We start from the raw sequence: 15,911 nt of genomic DNA, 5'->3' as shown, positions 1-15,911 counted from the left end.
AAAGCGAAGGTTACCACGCCTCGGGTCTCTTCATTTTCCTCTTTTATTCCCTCTTGCTCCCTAGCTCATGGGATAGTGCCACCTCCCTTCAGGGTAGGAGTCTGAGGGTTTTATTGCTGTGAGGAGACAGGGAAATTTTTGGTTGGGGCTGGCTTACGGTTCAGAGGTTTAGTCCATTATCATCATGGCGGGAAGCATGATAAGGCCACACCTCCCAACAGTACCACTCCCTAAGAGCACCACAGTAGCTCTGCCCCTCAGGCAAGCCTCCCTCCTTCACTTACATACCCGGTCAGGTTGGCAAAGAAGAGGGACCGTCAGGAACGTTTCCAGGCACCTCCTAGCGCTTTTGAACCAAACAAAACACAGATAAGGAAGACACCGCAATTGACTGATTTATTGTCCCCAGTCACTTCTGGTCTGTCTCCCTCTGCTTCCCACTGTAATTCACTGACAAATTCACTGACAGTCTAGTCACATACAAATGTCTGGTTTCATTGTGGATGCTTCCAGGAAACAGAAAGATGGGTGCCGGCCTCCAGCTGGCGTTCTCTCTGTGTTTGCTCTGGGCCCTCGGCCTGTGGGATGGTGGTGTCCTCCCTCAGGGTGAGCCTTCCACGCTCTGTTAAAGCTTTCTGGAAACACCCTCACATGCACACGCAAAGAAGTGTTTTCATAAGATTCTAAGTCCCATCACCTTCCATGAAATATTAACTGTCATCCAGCACAAAGGATCTCTGTGAGTTCCAGGCCAGCCTGGTCTAGGGAGCAAGTTCCAGGATAGCCAGGGCTACAAAGAGAAACCCTGTCTCAAAAAATAAAAATAAAACAAAACAAGATCTTCTTGTGGGCTTATTGCAGTTACAGCTGACAGACATTGTGGTTGACATTTGAGAACTTTTTTTGGTTTGGGTGAAAACAACCATCTCAAGACAATTTATCATTAAAATGCAGCAGGAAAAATCTTAAGGTAAAAACTTCTAAAAATCATCAATATTTTCACCTGTTCTTTATGTGTTAAAGTCATAAACAAGTCGTCCAGAATTTTCCATTGATTTTTTTTTTAATAACTGAAAACTTCAATGCTTAATCTTTTTCTTTTATCTTGTTTGTTTGTTTGTTTCTGAGATAGGGTTTCACTGTGTAGCCCTGGCTGTCCTGAACTCACCTTGTAAACCAGGCTGGCCTCGAACTCACAGAGATCTGCCTGCCTCTGCCTTCCTGAGTTCTGGAATTACTGGAGTGCACCAACATGCCCAACTCAATACATACATTCTTAATTTCTGTAAAATGATAAATTTAATGCTGACAGAGAAAGACTGATTTTCTGGCCCTTTCTTGTAATTTACTTGAGCAAAGAGAGACGGTGTTCAGCAGTCAGCGATGGGACTCCCCGGCTCTGAGCCTACACTCTGGCTACGTAAGACTAACTCTGATGTTGTTCTCCCCTCCACAGCAGACAGTGTCAGAAATGTCCTCAACAGCTGAGCTGTCCTCGTATCTCACTGCATGACAGTTAAGCTCATCGGGAACCGTAGCCACTGAGAAAGTCACCATCACTGAAGAGTAAATCATGATAAAAGAGGAGTGGATGGATGGATGGATGGACGGACGGATGGATGGACAGACAGGAAGGAAGGCGAAAGCAGGGCACATGGCCTGGAGAGATAGACCGGTGGTTAGCCTGGCCTGATTAGTGGGTTCCAAGCCAGTGTGGATCCTATAAAAAAAAGAGGTTGGTGACTATGAGATGACACCCATGACCCCGTCCCCTATATCCACGTGAACACGTGGACACCACAAACACACATGTATACAATAACTGATTAACTAGAATTCGCATATAAACCAGGTAACCCATTTCTTATACTTACCCATGAGAAGTTAGAATACATCTGTAAAAACTCCTTATAATAGCATCACTCATAACAGACAAAAGTTGGGAGCAAATGAATAATTAATTGCCTGAGGCCTTGGCCATGGAGAAGTAAACGCTGCTTCATCCATCTGATGACTAAGCGGAGGAAGCAAAGTGCTAGCACACACCTTTACAAGCACTCACCGCAGCAGCCGGATCTCCCTGACCTCACGCTCAGCGAGCAAAGCAGAGCGTGGAAGCTGCAGCTTGGATGATGCTGTCTGTGTGGGGTTAGGAGGACAGAGCACGCGGACAGAAGATGGACAGTCCTGGGTTGATGATAGAAGAGACAGACGTGGACACGTGAGGGAGTGCGTTAGGGTAGAAAAGCGTTCTGAAACTTGATTGCACCGAAGCTTGCACAGCTGTGTGCTTTGCAGGGACAGCCAGCGGGTCTTGCCTGTGAGCTCAGCTCTTGTTGAGTAAAGGCAGGAAGGTGGAAGGTCAGGAACTGGAGGCTATCCTTGGCTACGAAGAGAGTTAGAGCAGCTGAGGTTTCATGAGAACTGTCTCAAAGCAATCCCTGAGACAACAGCAAAAAAGATGTGTAAACTTACTAGGCTCATTGAATTTATTCTTAACATGGGTAGGTTTTGTGCAACATAAATTACACTTCCATAAAGTTTTTCTTTAAAATAAACACAGCTTTTAAAATAAATACTGCCAGACAGCATTTCTGATATACACCCCATCACTCCTTTAAACAAAGAAGATGACTGAAATATTCAGAAGTTCGGTGAAGGGGAGCCTTCCTTCACGCTGCTGCCAGCATGCTCTTTCACTCCCTCACACGCTTGCTTTAGTACACCTTGTAACAGAGTTGGAATGATGATTTTTTTTTTTAAGCCTGAAATGTGTTAGGGGGCTGGGGAATGTTTTGGCTTATTTGATAAGCGGTCCATGGAATCAGATTTTTAACTACAGCACCGAACAAGAACTGTAGCTTGAAGGATGGACGACGCTGCTCCTCCAACAAACAGGCTTCTTCTTGCCGCCACTCTCTTGTCTCTGAGTCTATAATTAATACTAACCTAAAAATGCCACCAGACTTCTCCCTGGGTCTCTCCTCAGTTGAGTTAGAGATGGAGTCTCAAAACCTGTCTCGCCTGGCATGTAGGTCAGTAGTGTGCCCAGAGCCTGGCTGTGGTTCCCAGTGCTGTGTAAAGCAGGCGCGGCCACGTGTGCCATTCAGACCCTGTAATGTGCAGGGAGTGAGGGCTGCTTTGAGATGTTAAATAGGCACCTCAGCCATTTGTCCTGGGTTTGAAACTTAACACTTACATAGTGTTTTCTTGGGGGTGGGGGGATATTACTATAATAAATAAATAATTACAAATTATTTAATAGTTAAAAGCTTTGAGGTGGTGGTGGCTGCTGCCGCGGCACATGCTTTTAATCTTTTAATCTCAGCTTTCAGGAAGCAGAGGCTGGTGGGTCTGAGTTGAAGGCCAGCCTGGTCTACAAAGTGAGTCCAGTACAGCCAGGACTACACAGAGAAACCCTGTCTCAAAAAAAAAAAAAAAAACAAAACAAACAAACAAAAAAAAAACCAACCACCCTTCCCAAAGCTTTGTGACCTTCTGTAAATGCAGTTTCATTAGTCAGTCTTCAAAGCCCAGTCTTGACGTGGGCTGCTCCCCATCCTCCTAACAGCCCTCCTTCCCTGCCTCTTCAGTTCGCCCTTTCTTCTGTCCTCATCTCCTAAACCCTTCTTCTTCAACCTCCAGAGCTTCTTCTCTACCGGCGAACCGGCCATCGCTCACAGATCCACCCTCCTGAGGACCAATGCAGTGTGCTGAATGTAGACCTGCCTCCCGTCCTTTCCCAAAGCCCAAGTGCAACCATGCCTGTGGGTGTGACGTGTGTGCTGGCAGCTCCAAAAGGCCAAAGGAGTGAGTTCCCGCTGGCCTACCTAAAAACGAAATGAAAAGAAGACAAGAAAGAAGCTAAAACGTCCATTAGTCTACCAGGAGTAGAACAGAGAGGCACAGGAGTTATCACTATTTTCTTTCCCCTCAGCTCCACCTGAGAACCACATAAACCGAGAAGCAGATGAACCACAGGAAAGCAGGGATCCACATGTCAGCTTTGCTACCGGTGAAACTTAGGTCCAAGAACATGGCTGGGATGTCCAAACTTTGAACTCAGCTTTGGAAGATTCACCCATCTGGCCCGGGATGCAGCTCTGTCTGTAGAGTGCTCCCACAGCAGGTACAAAGCCCCCAGCTCAGGTGCTCTTTTCAAACACAGGCTGGTCTCTTTGGAGCCCATGGTGCCCTCCCTGAAGACAGGCCATTCTAAGAGGGCAGGAAGGACAAGCTTTCCAACCCCACATCTCTCCCAAATGGTCACACCAGGGAGGGAGTGATGAGGAAGGAGGCCAGGAACATTTGCCTGTCTTTTGAGAGAGCCCCACTCTGGCTGGCCTGGGGCTCAGTTTGGAACTCAGGCTAGTCTCGAACTTACAGAGATCTGCCTGCCTCTCCCTCTGGAGTGCTGGGAACAAAGGAGTGCCAAACCACAGCTGGCTGTGGTTTTTTTGGTTTTGCAAGACAAGTTCTCACTTTGTAGCTCTGGCTGTCCTAGATCCACCATGTGGCCCAGGCTGGCCTCCAGCCCGCAGAGATCTCCCTGCCTCTGCTGGACTCCCAGTGCTAATTCCCTCAGTCTCCAGCTCTAGGCTAGTCATCTCGAGGATCGCTTTCCTGGGCTACTCAAGGCCTTCAAGCACCGAGTGCTTCCATGTCATGGTAGTTTTCACGCGCCAAGTTAAAATGTCTGTGAAGCTCTTGTTTATGTGTGTGCACATGCAGGAGGACAGGTGAGAGAGTCTGTTTTCTTCTTCCGCTGCATCCCAGACTAGACCCGAGCCTTTCCCCACACATTCGCCCACCATAAAGTTCCTTTTTGAGTGTTGATCGAATGACACTTTCTGTCTCCCCTGTTGGCTCTGAGCGGTGTGAGCGCAAGGGCTTGTCCTGTTCCTAACGAAGGCAGATCCTCCTTTCCAGACAGCAAGCCTGGCTGCAGGTTCCCGAACAGTGTAATCTTGAGATGCAGCGGACCCAGGCCTGCTGAAGCTTTCGCAGAGGGCGTGGCCTTGAAGGGCGAGTCATTGGATTAAGATGTGAGTATTCTACAGAGGAAGGAGCAAACGCAGGGAACACAAAAGAGCACACAGTCTGACCTCATGGAGCAAAGCATCAGAATGGCTGCAGCTGGGAGAACAGCGGACTCAGATCCGTGGAGGATTTGGAATTTATCTTAAGGACAATGGTGGTGCCTTTGAAGGCGTTGCTTGGTGGTGTTTAATGTGGTGTTGGAAATCACCTGGAGGGCTTCATTCCTGCTAGGCGAACCTCCCCCGGTAATATGCTCCAGCACTCTTTGAAGGGCTTTTAAAAAGTATGAACATGGCCAGACTGACATTTTCTCCTCCTGGGAGAAAAGGTTTAAACGTACGAAGGCCTCGAAGGGGTCTTGTAGAGTCTGGGGCTGGCAGCAAGAACAGGGACAGCAACTGACCTTGGTTGCCCACAGCGAGGAGAAGCAAGCCAGTGACTAAGTGATGTCACTGAAAGACTGGTGGATCCAGGGCACCTCCAGTGCTGGCGTGGATGGTGGTGGCTTTACTGAGACTGTGGGTACCGGAAGAGGCTTGGCAAGGAGGAAGTGTGGTTTAAAGTCCCTAGTTTGGGTGTTCATAAGACAATCAAAGGGAAAGTCTGCCCCCTAAGCAGCTGGAAAAATGAGTCAACTGAAAATAGAGATGATTTATGCAGGAAATCTGCCAAGTGGATAAGAATTTTGGATTTGTGTACAAGGCCCTTGACACCCCTAGAAAACTAGAGGTGTTGGATGAGAGGCTAATGGAGAACACTGGAGGAAGAACAGCCCCTCGCTGGGTCCTGAGGAGTCCCAGCACACTGACAGAGAAGGAGGACCCAGCACGGTGACCAGGAAGGATGTACTGTGAAGAACAAGAAAAACAGGAGTGTGTGGAGCCATACAGGAGCCCGGAGACACAGCATGTACCCAGCAGGCCTTTCCTCTTATGGTGGCATCAGGTCCTGCACCAGAGTTACGGACCGTTGTGAGCTGCCCTGCGGGTGCTGGGAACCGAACCTGGGTCCTCTGGAAGAGCAGAGCACCGTGCTTCAGCCAGCCTGCCTTATTTTTTTAATGTGAACATGTGGAGGTCAGAGGACGGCTGTCAGGAGCTCTCTCCCTTCATTTCCTGGGTGCCCAGCTTGAGCTGATGTCCTCAGGCTTGGTGGCAAGTGCTTTCCCTGCTGAGCCGTCTCACTTGTTGAAACACTTAGTTTTTTGAGGCAACGCCTCATCACTTAACCTAGAGCTGATGGTTTTGGCAGGAATGACCAGCCAGTGAGCCCTGGAGACTCCTGGAGACTCACGCCTCCACTTCCCAGGACTGGGGGTGAGGAGGTAGAAGAGGACCCACCAGAACTGGGATTACAGATGGTTTTGAGCCACCAGATGGGTGCTGGGAACGGAACCTTTGCCCATTTCTTCAGCCTCTGTTATAAACCTTTAAAACAAAAAAACAGAAACTGAGGGGCATAATTACTCCCACCCCCCAGATTTTGAAATGGAAGCTACTAGATAAAGTCGCTCTTCCAAAGACACACAGGCAACTGCTGGGAAATGATGGACAGCCAGCCCTTCCTGCTTCCAAAGCCCAGGCTTTCAACCACCATCTCTCCCCGAAGAAGTAAATGTTCTCACTTTTCCAGACATCTGTGGAGACTTTTTTTTTTTTTTTTAAACTGGCAGCTCTCCCAATTTATCTCAAATTATAGCACTGGCAGAGCAATCTGCTTTCATTCCAAGAATGCTTTCTTCTGAGCCGGGCGGGCCCCTCCTGAGCCGCCTTTCCCTTTGCCCCCTCCCCTCCGCCTGCCTGCCACAGCAGATTCTGGCTCCTTAATTCCAGGTGTCCATAGTGTTTTCTCAATACCTCGTGTGGTTTGCTTCACCAGCAAGCTCGCCTGTAGGCTCCGGCAGGGATGGTGTGGGTCTGCTTCAGAACTCTGTGCTCTGGGTGTCCAACACTGTAGTTCCCAGGATCCTGAACAGGAGAGTAAGTTGCAGGCCCAAACTCAATAGCACACAGGTGTGCCGTGAAGAATCCTAACCCTTGCTTACCAGAGCCATACCAAAAGCTCGGCCGAGAGACTTGGCTTCTACGAAGATAGCCTGAACTACCTGGCAGGCCAGTCCTTCAAGACATCAAGCCACCCGTCCTCCTGTGAAGAGAGGAAGCCGAGGTGCCAGTGGGGGTGAGGGGTGAAGAGGGATGACGCCCTCTTCACCACAGAGAAACCACAAAGCAAAGGCCTTGAGGAATTTAGTCAGCTGTGTAAGCATGTAAAGCTACCATTTACATTCACATACATACATACATACGCACACGTGCACACACACACACACACACAAACCACCGAAAGCTCACACTTGGGATGTGGCAATTATTTCCTGTCTCAGTAGTGAAGGTCCCAGCTGGGTAGTGGCACTAGCCTGTGTCCCGGGAGGAAGAAGAGGCCTGGTCTACACGTGAGACCCTCCCTTCTCCCTTCTGTGCTGGGGTGGACCCAGGCCCTCGTGCAAGCTGGGGAAGGAAGCTTCTGACACCCTGCACAGCCCGGAGCCCAGATCTCTGCTCTAAATAAATAAATAAATATTAAAAAAAATCCAAATAGCTGGAGGAAAGCATGAATCCCAGCACAACTTTCTTGAGTTTTGGCCGATTCTTGGGTCCTTGCTTCTTTTCTGTCACTATTTCAGCTATTTCTCCTGGCACATCTACCTGCAAGCTAGGCAGTGCTATGTGGGTTAGATTTCACTCTGCTCACTTAGCTGGTGAGCAGCCTGGACAATGGGCCGGCTGACACGGAGCTGGCCTGCCTCACACAGCCTTCTGATACAGGGTAACTTCTGATACACAGGAATCAGCTACTCCCTGGACAGATTGCTACTTTACATCAGCGTTGTCAACCTGTGAGTCAGGAGGCCTTGGCCAGTCCGAGGACCTCTCACAGGGGTCGATGTGAAAACACAGAAATTTATATTCTGCGTCCTTACAGGAGCAGAATTAAGGTTAAAAGTAGCAATGGAGTAATTTTGTGGTTGGGTCACCTGTGACAAAGGGTCCCAGCATGGGAAAGGTTGAGAAGCGCTGCCTGTCTACTCAGTTGACTTGCTGATGGCTTTGCTCCTTCTTAGCAGCAGCTCACAGCACAGCAGTCACGGGACCTCATCACTCCTAAGCAATTCCCAAACTAGGCTGCTTTTCTTGGTTCCCTGCAACATTCTTCTCAGATTAGTCAGATTGGCCATTGCTCCTCATTTCCAAAGCCTACTGCCAAACTCATCAATTTCTGTTCCCAACCCCTAGGGATCTGCCTTATTTCCCTCCTCACTAAAAGAATTAGTCCTTATGTGTTTGAGCTTTTTTTTTTTTTCCTGGTGGCTGACAACTGAAGGGGAAAGAACATTGTTTTATGAATTTTCTTGAGCTGGGCTTGGTGGCACACGACTTTGATCCCATCACTCGGGAGGCAGAGGCAGGCGGATCCATGTGAGTTCCGGGCCAGCCTGGCCCAGGAGAGCCGAGGCTACACAGAGAAGCCCCGTCTCAAAAAAACAAACCAAACCAAAACAAGAATTTTCTGTGGACTAAGCAATGGCCATCTTCCTCCTGTAAGATCCTAACGACAAAACAATGCTCGGTTCCTCCAAAGATCGCCTTTGGTGAGCCCGATCATTCTTGGTGAGAGGGTGTGTCAGGAGGGTGGCATGTGCTGGGAAATCCCACCAGCATGGATGGTGGCTTCCCTCTTGAGCTTTCCCTTTCCTCTTGCCTAAGGCCCCGGCCAGCCTGCAGCTGGGGCAGAACGACCCTGGCCCTGCTTACAAGAGAGCGGTCAGCAAGGCCGGCTATAGTGATCATTTGCCAGCAGGCACAGCTGATTCATGAAGACAGAGGTTGCGCTGAGGGAGGACAGGTATCTGTACAAATATGAACACGTCTCTGTTTTTACGGGACTGCCCCTAACTCACTTCTGGTGCACGTCTGTAGACAGCAGATTGACAGTCAACTAGATGACCACCAGACACTAGATTACCATGCAGAAACATCCCGTGTGTAACTCACTACTGTGCTCCTGACACACTCGTCTCTTTCTCTGCTTCTCTCACTGGGATTGAACCCAGAAACTTCAGCAGCTCAGTACCATTAAGCTAAGGCTTTAACCCCTGCCGTCCCTCTTTTGCGAAGATAAAGGGATAATTTAATCTGTCACTTTCATTTGATGCATAATAATGAATTATGCAATGTGCAAAGACTTTCTAACAATCTGACATCCAAACTGTGGGTGTGATAAAAATTTAGTGTTTAAAAAATTATTTACACATGCGTGTTTGTCTGAGTGTGGTTTTGCACACGTGAATGCGGTGCCTGCAGAAGCCAGAAGAAGGGGTTGGATCCCCTGGGGCTGGAGTGACAAGCAGTTGTATGTCACCTGATACGGGTGCTGGGACCTGAACTCTGGTTCTCTGCAAGAGCAGTGTGAGCTCCTAACCCCTGAGGCAGCCATGTATTTCTAACCAAAGGTCACTGATGGGGCTAAGTTGGTAGCAAGCTTGTCTACGATGCACAGAGCCCTGAATTCAACCCTCAGCACACCCAAAACAGTTATGCCAGCTCAAGAGTTCAAGGCCAGCCTGTAGAACAGGAAACTGGTTTTTTTGTTTTGTTTTGTTTTTAACCTACTTTTACTTTTCCATTTTTTAAACCATTTCCCATGCGTACACCTTGCATTTTGACAGCATGTGGACCCTCTTCCTCCCCCAAATTCTCCAGCACATTCTTGGCTACTTGTTTCCTAAGAGATTAACCAGGCCCATCTGCATAATTAGGGGCTTTGGAGCTGTAGGAGCCTCGTGGGCTCCTCAGAGGGCACACAACTAAAGTTACGATTTCCCCACTCCTAGAACGTGCAAAAGGCGCTGTGTGCCCCCTGTCCTTGCTTGGCTGTGTGGGTGCAGGGCAGGCGGCCACAGTCAGCGAGCCAACGATTTCAGTTGTTTGGAATTTGGACAATAGAGTGCTAAAGGCTTCAGTCTGTCTTCTGGCCCTCACACACTTCCTGCCTCTCCTCCCCTGCATTCCCTGAGCCTTTCACGAGGTGGTGTGAGTTGCTTGCTTGCGCCCACATCCATCACTTGTCTTCTGTGCCCTGGGCAGCCATGAGTCTCCGAATTCACCACCGTTACTGTCAGTTTCGCCAATAAGGGTGGGGCGCTGCTGCTTCTGTCCGTGGGTGTAAGTGTGGTATTCAGAAGACCGTTTGCTGCTGGGCACGCTTCCTCCAACCACCTCACTAATCTCACAAGAAAATGACTCTGCTTTCTGAAATCGAATTCCTGGAGCCCATTTTCTCAAGTATGGTGAGAGTTAGTGTCAGATGAGGTAAGTAGGTGCAGCAAGAATGCCACGTGAGTGTGAGGCAGAGGGAGAACCTCTCTGAGGGAGGGATATTTAGCTGAAATGGTGGGTCCTGAGACCTCACAGGCTAATATTTATACAATAGCGTATGAAAATAAGCGCTCGGGCTAGGGGCCCCGGAGCTGCCTGGGAACATGCGCACTGCAGCCGTGAGCTGAGGCTGTGCGGGCTCCCGGCGCACAGTGACGCTTCCGTGCACGAGTGGGTTCCCGAGAAGATTCACACTGGCCCAGGCACACAGCCTACCACACCGGGGTGGGAGAAGATAACAATCAGGCCCTATTTCAGTTGTGTCTCGAGACTCAAAGGCGTTTTAGGGGCCTGAAGTTAAAAAATGGAGACAAAGGAGAATGGGCATGGTAGTGCAACCTTCTAGACCTCAGGAGGCAGAGGCGGCAGAGATGGCAGATCTCCATGAGTTCGAGGCAGCCTGGTCTACAGAGTGAGTTCCAGGACAGCCAAGGCTACACAGAGAAATCCTGTTTCAAAGAATCACAAATCAATAGAAGCTGGGCGTGGCAGGACACACCTTTCATCCAGGACTCAGGAGGGAGAGGCAGAGGACTCTCCAGGCCAGCCAGCGCTATCTACTGAGACCCGTTCTCCCTTTGAATAGAAAACAAAGGTCCAGCCTGGGCTCTCAAGACAGCTGTCAACTGCCCACCCCCAATAATCTGTATCTTTTGAAATGCTCCATCTCCTAACGGTTCCATGACCTCTGAGATCAGGACTATGACAAAAAAAAAAAAAAAAAAAAGAATTGAAAATATTGAAGATACATCTGCACTCCCGTATTCCAGCCGGGCTCAGAAAGACAAGTGTTGCACAACTTTGCTGATAAGGGGAGCGTAAAGGAGTCGCTGCCACGGAGGTTAAGAGCAGACTGTGGTCAAGATGAGCATCTGAGATGGAGTGCTGAGATAGACAGGGGTGCGGTGGTGAGCAGACGCTGGCTTAGTCGTAGGGAGGGAGCTCCGATGCGCTCCTGCACAGTAAGGTGACTGCAGATTGTCACCTGCTTCAGAACGCTATAAGAAAAGATGTTGTCTTCACGGTATAGAAGTGATAAATGCTTGAGCTAGTTATGGAATGTACCTATTTATGAACGTGTCTCCATAGGTCTCTGGGTGACAGTATGTGCACACATGTGTGCCTATGCCCACGTGGAGACCAGAAGTGGGTGTCACGTGTCCCCCGGATCACTGTCTGCTTAGTCCTTTGAGTCTGGGTCTCTTCCTATGGCTGGAGTTTACATTGTCCTCATCTAGGCTAGTCCCAGCAATTCTTCCAGAGTCGTAGGAGCTACTTAAAGGCATGAGATGCCCAGCTTGTTAAAAGAGTGCTTGAATCTGAACTTTGTCCTCACGAATGAGAAGCAAGCTTAAGTTCTCAGCCATCTCAGCAGCCCTGAGATAATTACATTGATGTATTCATAGACCAAAACATCACATGATACTCTATGAACATGCATTGCTTCCACATGTCATTAAAAATACAATTAAAGGGTGGATGTGAGTCAGTGAAGAAAGAAACACTTGCCTCTTATGCATGAGGTCCTGATTAGAGAAAGAGACAAAGATGATAGACAGACAGACAGATGTATGATTGATAGATGATAGACAGATGATACATAGATGATAAGTAGATAGATAACAGATGGATAGACAGACAGATAGATAGATGATAGATAGAAGCGGTGAGCACACCATGAGTGCAGGGTACTCCCAGCCCCCACACCACGTGGCTTTCTCTAGCAAGCCAGATGGTTCAAAGCTCATGATTTGAGACGCAGACAGGCCGTCATCAGCACATTTCACCAATCCTACCTGAGATGGAGGTGCTGGCCAGTGTAATCATTCAGTCTGGTAATGCTGCCAGCAGACAGTGATGGAACGGTCCCTGAGAGGCGAGGAATACTGTTAACACAGACAAGGCTAGAGCTTGGCCCTGCTTGCTCCTCCCTGAAGCCAGGGACCATATCACCTCTGTGTATCCCTGGGATGTTGGTCTGCGATTAGAACTTATCCTAGAAGAACAGTGATTTGGTTCTTTCTCCCACCACGCCTTCGGTTGCTGACCTCCTTCCTCCCTTCTCAGAGGTCCTGCTCAGGTGCTCTGTGTTTCTGAGAGTCTCCTGATGAGGTCACCTGATAGGCTTGCCTGGACTTCTTAGTCTGATCATCCTCAGGCCCCATCACATCTCGTTCCTCTAGTCTCGCCTTCAGCTTGATGCTGGAAAGAAGTGATTTTATCCCTCACTGCCTGTGACTTAAAGGTGTCCTTACGGGTATTTATAGTCTTGAAGATAAAATGCCTTTAGAGAAATGGCCTGTTGTGACTGAATTCCCTAGCTTGAGCCTATGTTGTGAAACTTTGGAAAAGGTCTTTCGTTCATGAATCTTGGTTTATTTATTTGTCAGGTGGAAGACTTATTTATTAGGACCTGAGGCTAGCTCAGTTGGTGGAGTGCCATCCCGGCATGCAGAAAGGCCTGGGTTAGATCTTCAGTGCTGTGGAGTTCTGTATGTGTGTGCCTCTAATCTGAGAACTCCAGAGATGGAAGCAGGACAAGAATTTCAAGGTTGTCCTGGCTGCATAGTGAGGAATACATGAGATCTGCCTCAAGAAATAGGGGGAAGGGCTGGAGCCATGACTGCTCAGGGAAAAGTGCTTTCGGCTCTTGCCGAGAACCCGGGTTTGGTTCCCAGAAACCACCTGTGGCTCCTCGTAATCTCTCCAGTTCAGGGTATTCAACACCCTCCTCTGACCTTCAGGCACCAGGCATATTTGCATAGTACACAGACATCCATGCAGACTAGCATTTATATACACAAAGGTAAAATAATCCGATAGAACCAAGTGTCCTTAAAGTACACAAAAAACCTCTACTAAACGATTCAGCATTGAAAAAGGCCCACTTCAGTGCAGTCTGGGTCACTGCAGAAGCAAAAATAGACTTGCAGCTGAAGAATCCTTGATGTCCCGCATCCCTCCGAGCTTACCGTGGTTACGGGCGCCATATGAGCTGAGCTGGCTGTACCCTTTGAACTGTGATGGTCTAAGTGATGATCTAAGCAGTCAGACAACGGCAAAGTTCACAAAATTCAATTTACCAGAACACAAGGGATTTCCCACATAAAGCAGTTATTCTACTTGATTGATTCTAAGATATTGATGGTTGAAAGATGTGCCTTTTTGTTTTGTTTTGTTTTTGTCTTTGTTTTTAACTCTTTGGAAAGAAAACAAATGTCAGGTACAAACTATTTTTAAGGTAATTTGTAAAGATGTCACAACACTGAACAAAGGTTATAAAATTGAAAACATACGATTTTAACATATATGGACCATTTCATTTTAGTACTTTACGCTATAGTGTGTGTGTGTATATATATATATGTATATATGTATGTATGTATATATATAATTACAAGCCTTTAAGGGAAATAAAAGTTATTTTCCTTGTGAGAGCAGATCAGTGGGTCAAGCTCACGGCAGAGCACACTTTGCCATCAAAGTTTCAGAAACCATGGCTCCAGCAGGGCTTGCTCTTGCAGAGGATCCTGGTTTGGTTCCCAGAACTGCACTTCACAAGCATCCATAGCCAGTTCCTGGGGATCAGCCTCCTATATTGACCACTGTCTCTTAGCCTCCAGGCACCAAGCATGCACTTGGTGCCACTCACATGCAGGCAAAACACTCCCACACATACAATAACGTTAAAACAATTAAAGCAATTCTTTTGTTCTGTTTTTGAGATAGGGTTTCTCTGTGTAGCCCTGGCTGATCTCAAACTCAGAGATACACTTGCCTCTGCCACCATGTTTAGCTACCCTAAAACAGTTTCTAAATTTTATGAACTACAATCATTTCAGCTAATCCCATGCATATGACGTTATCAAGCAAGTTTCTGGGTGTGAGCATCCATCTTGGGTGTTAACATGACTGGATCTGGAATCAACTAGACAGGCCACTAGGCGCTCCATCAGGTTATTTGAAGCGGGAAGACTCACCTTAAAATTGCCTTCAGGTGGCAGCCCAGCTGAAGGAGATGGGAGAAGGAAGCCTCTCGCTCTCTGCTTGCAGCCGCCCTCCGTGGCAAGTCCATTCACTTTGTTTTGATGCTGGTGCTGCATTCCTCTGTTGATATGCAGAGCCAGCTTCCGGTTCCAGCGCGGACGGAGGATTAGGGGCTCTGCAGGACTCCTGGCAGCCTGCAGGACCGGAGTGGGCTGGCTGAGCTGATCCAGCCTGGTGGAGACATCTTCCTAGAATACCCAGACTGTATCAATCACGTCATAATATTAATTCTATCTGCTCTATTCCTCTAAAGAGCCCTGATTCAGACACTGGGTGTTCCTGCTATAAACCCTTCTCCACAGGCAGGAAATATTTTGATCTTTCTGGTTGAATATTTCATAGTGCCTGGCAACAACAACAACAACAACAATTTTCCATAAATTCGTACTGTTTAGCATGTGATTTATGCATCGCTCCCTTACGGCTTTTATCTACTGCAGCCTGGTAAGCTCTGACTGAACTGATTCTGCACTGCAGAGAGGCAGCTCTTGGAGGAAACTGGCTCCAGACCTTCTCATCAGATCATGTGCTGTTCTGCTTGTTGATACTGTAACATAACACACAAGGTAAGCAGCCTGTAAGAGGAAAAACAACCACTTATTTTTGTTCATAGTTCATGGGTTGCTTCTGTTGCTGTGGGGCCCAGGGAGCATGTCCTGAGACCAGGGTCTCACTTCACGGCTGGGAAACCAGGAGGAGGGGAAGAGAATCTCAGATTCTACCCTGAATTTTAAGAACACAAGCCTAATGACAGAGTCAGTCTTGGACCAGCTCTCAACAGCACTAATTCGGACTAAAGCCTTCAACACATGAGACTCTGGAAAACATTCCAGATCCAAACTGTAGCATCAGGTGAGCTCCATAGCGAGCTGTGACCTTTAAAGATGGTGTTTCAGGCATATGAATTGTGATCTGTTCTTCCCTATAGTCTAGAGTATGTGCAGTCTCACAGGCACAGTGCATTAGAAGAGAGTATGGCTCGAAATACAATCAGTTCATCAGCTGTGTGGACTGTTATGCCACGCCATAAACAACCTTCATTAAAGATGAACTAGCTAGTCAACCAGGAAGACATTTGCCAGTTTGTAAGAGAAATTTTACTCTTCTGAAATACAAAGAGAAATGGATGTTAAAACACTAACATCACAGTAGACCTGTTTTTCTATTTCTGATTACGTTTCCTAAATGTATGTCTCACAGGTGTGATGGCTATTTTGCTTGTTGACTTGACCACATATGGAATTAACAAAAACCCCCAAAGGCTGACAAGCCTGAGGGATTTTTTCTTAATTAAATCATTTGAAGTGGGAAGTTCCCTTCTTGTCCAGATCTTTGGGGGATGGAACACACGCCTTTAATCCAGATCTTTTGAGGTGTGAATACCCACCT

The 15,911-nt window shown here is 47.8% G+C and overlaps 1 long non-coding RNA gene across 1 annotated transcript; it reads right to left on the bottom strand.

Moving 5' to 3' along the window:
* Window positions 1-316: 316 nt before the first annotated feature.
* LOC132653220 (uncharacterized) lies at window positions 317-15,037 on the bottom strand. Its single transcript, XR_009590999.1, has 5 exons — window positions 14,456-15,037; window positions 12,272-12,344; window positions 7,085-7,185; window positions 6,897-7,007; window positions 317-6,467 (listed from the first exon to the last, which is right to left on the bottom strand). It is a non-coding gene; the product is annotated as an uncharacterized LOC132653220 (long non-coding RNA).
* Between the last annotated feature and the right edge of the window lie 874 nt (window positions 15,038-15,911).

Source organism: Meriones unguiculatus, chromosome 3 (assembly GCF_030254825.1).
Source record: "Meriones unguiculatus strain TT.TT164.6M chromosome 3, Bangor_MerUng_6.1, whole genome shotgun sequence".
Lineage (NCBI taxonomy): Eukaryota > Metazoa > Chordata > Mammalia > Rodentia > Muridae > Meriones > Meriones unguiculatus.
The sequence above is the reverse complement of the archived record's forward strand: the minus strand, read 5'-3'. Positions and strand labels throughout refer to the sequence as shown.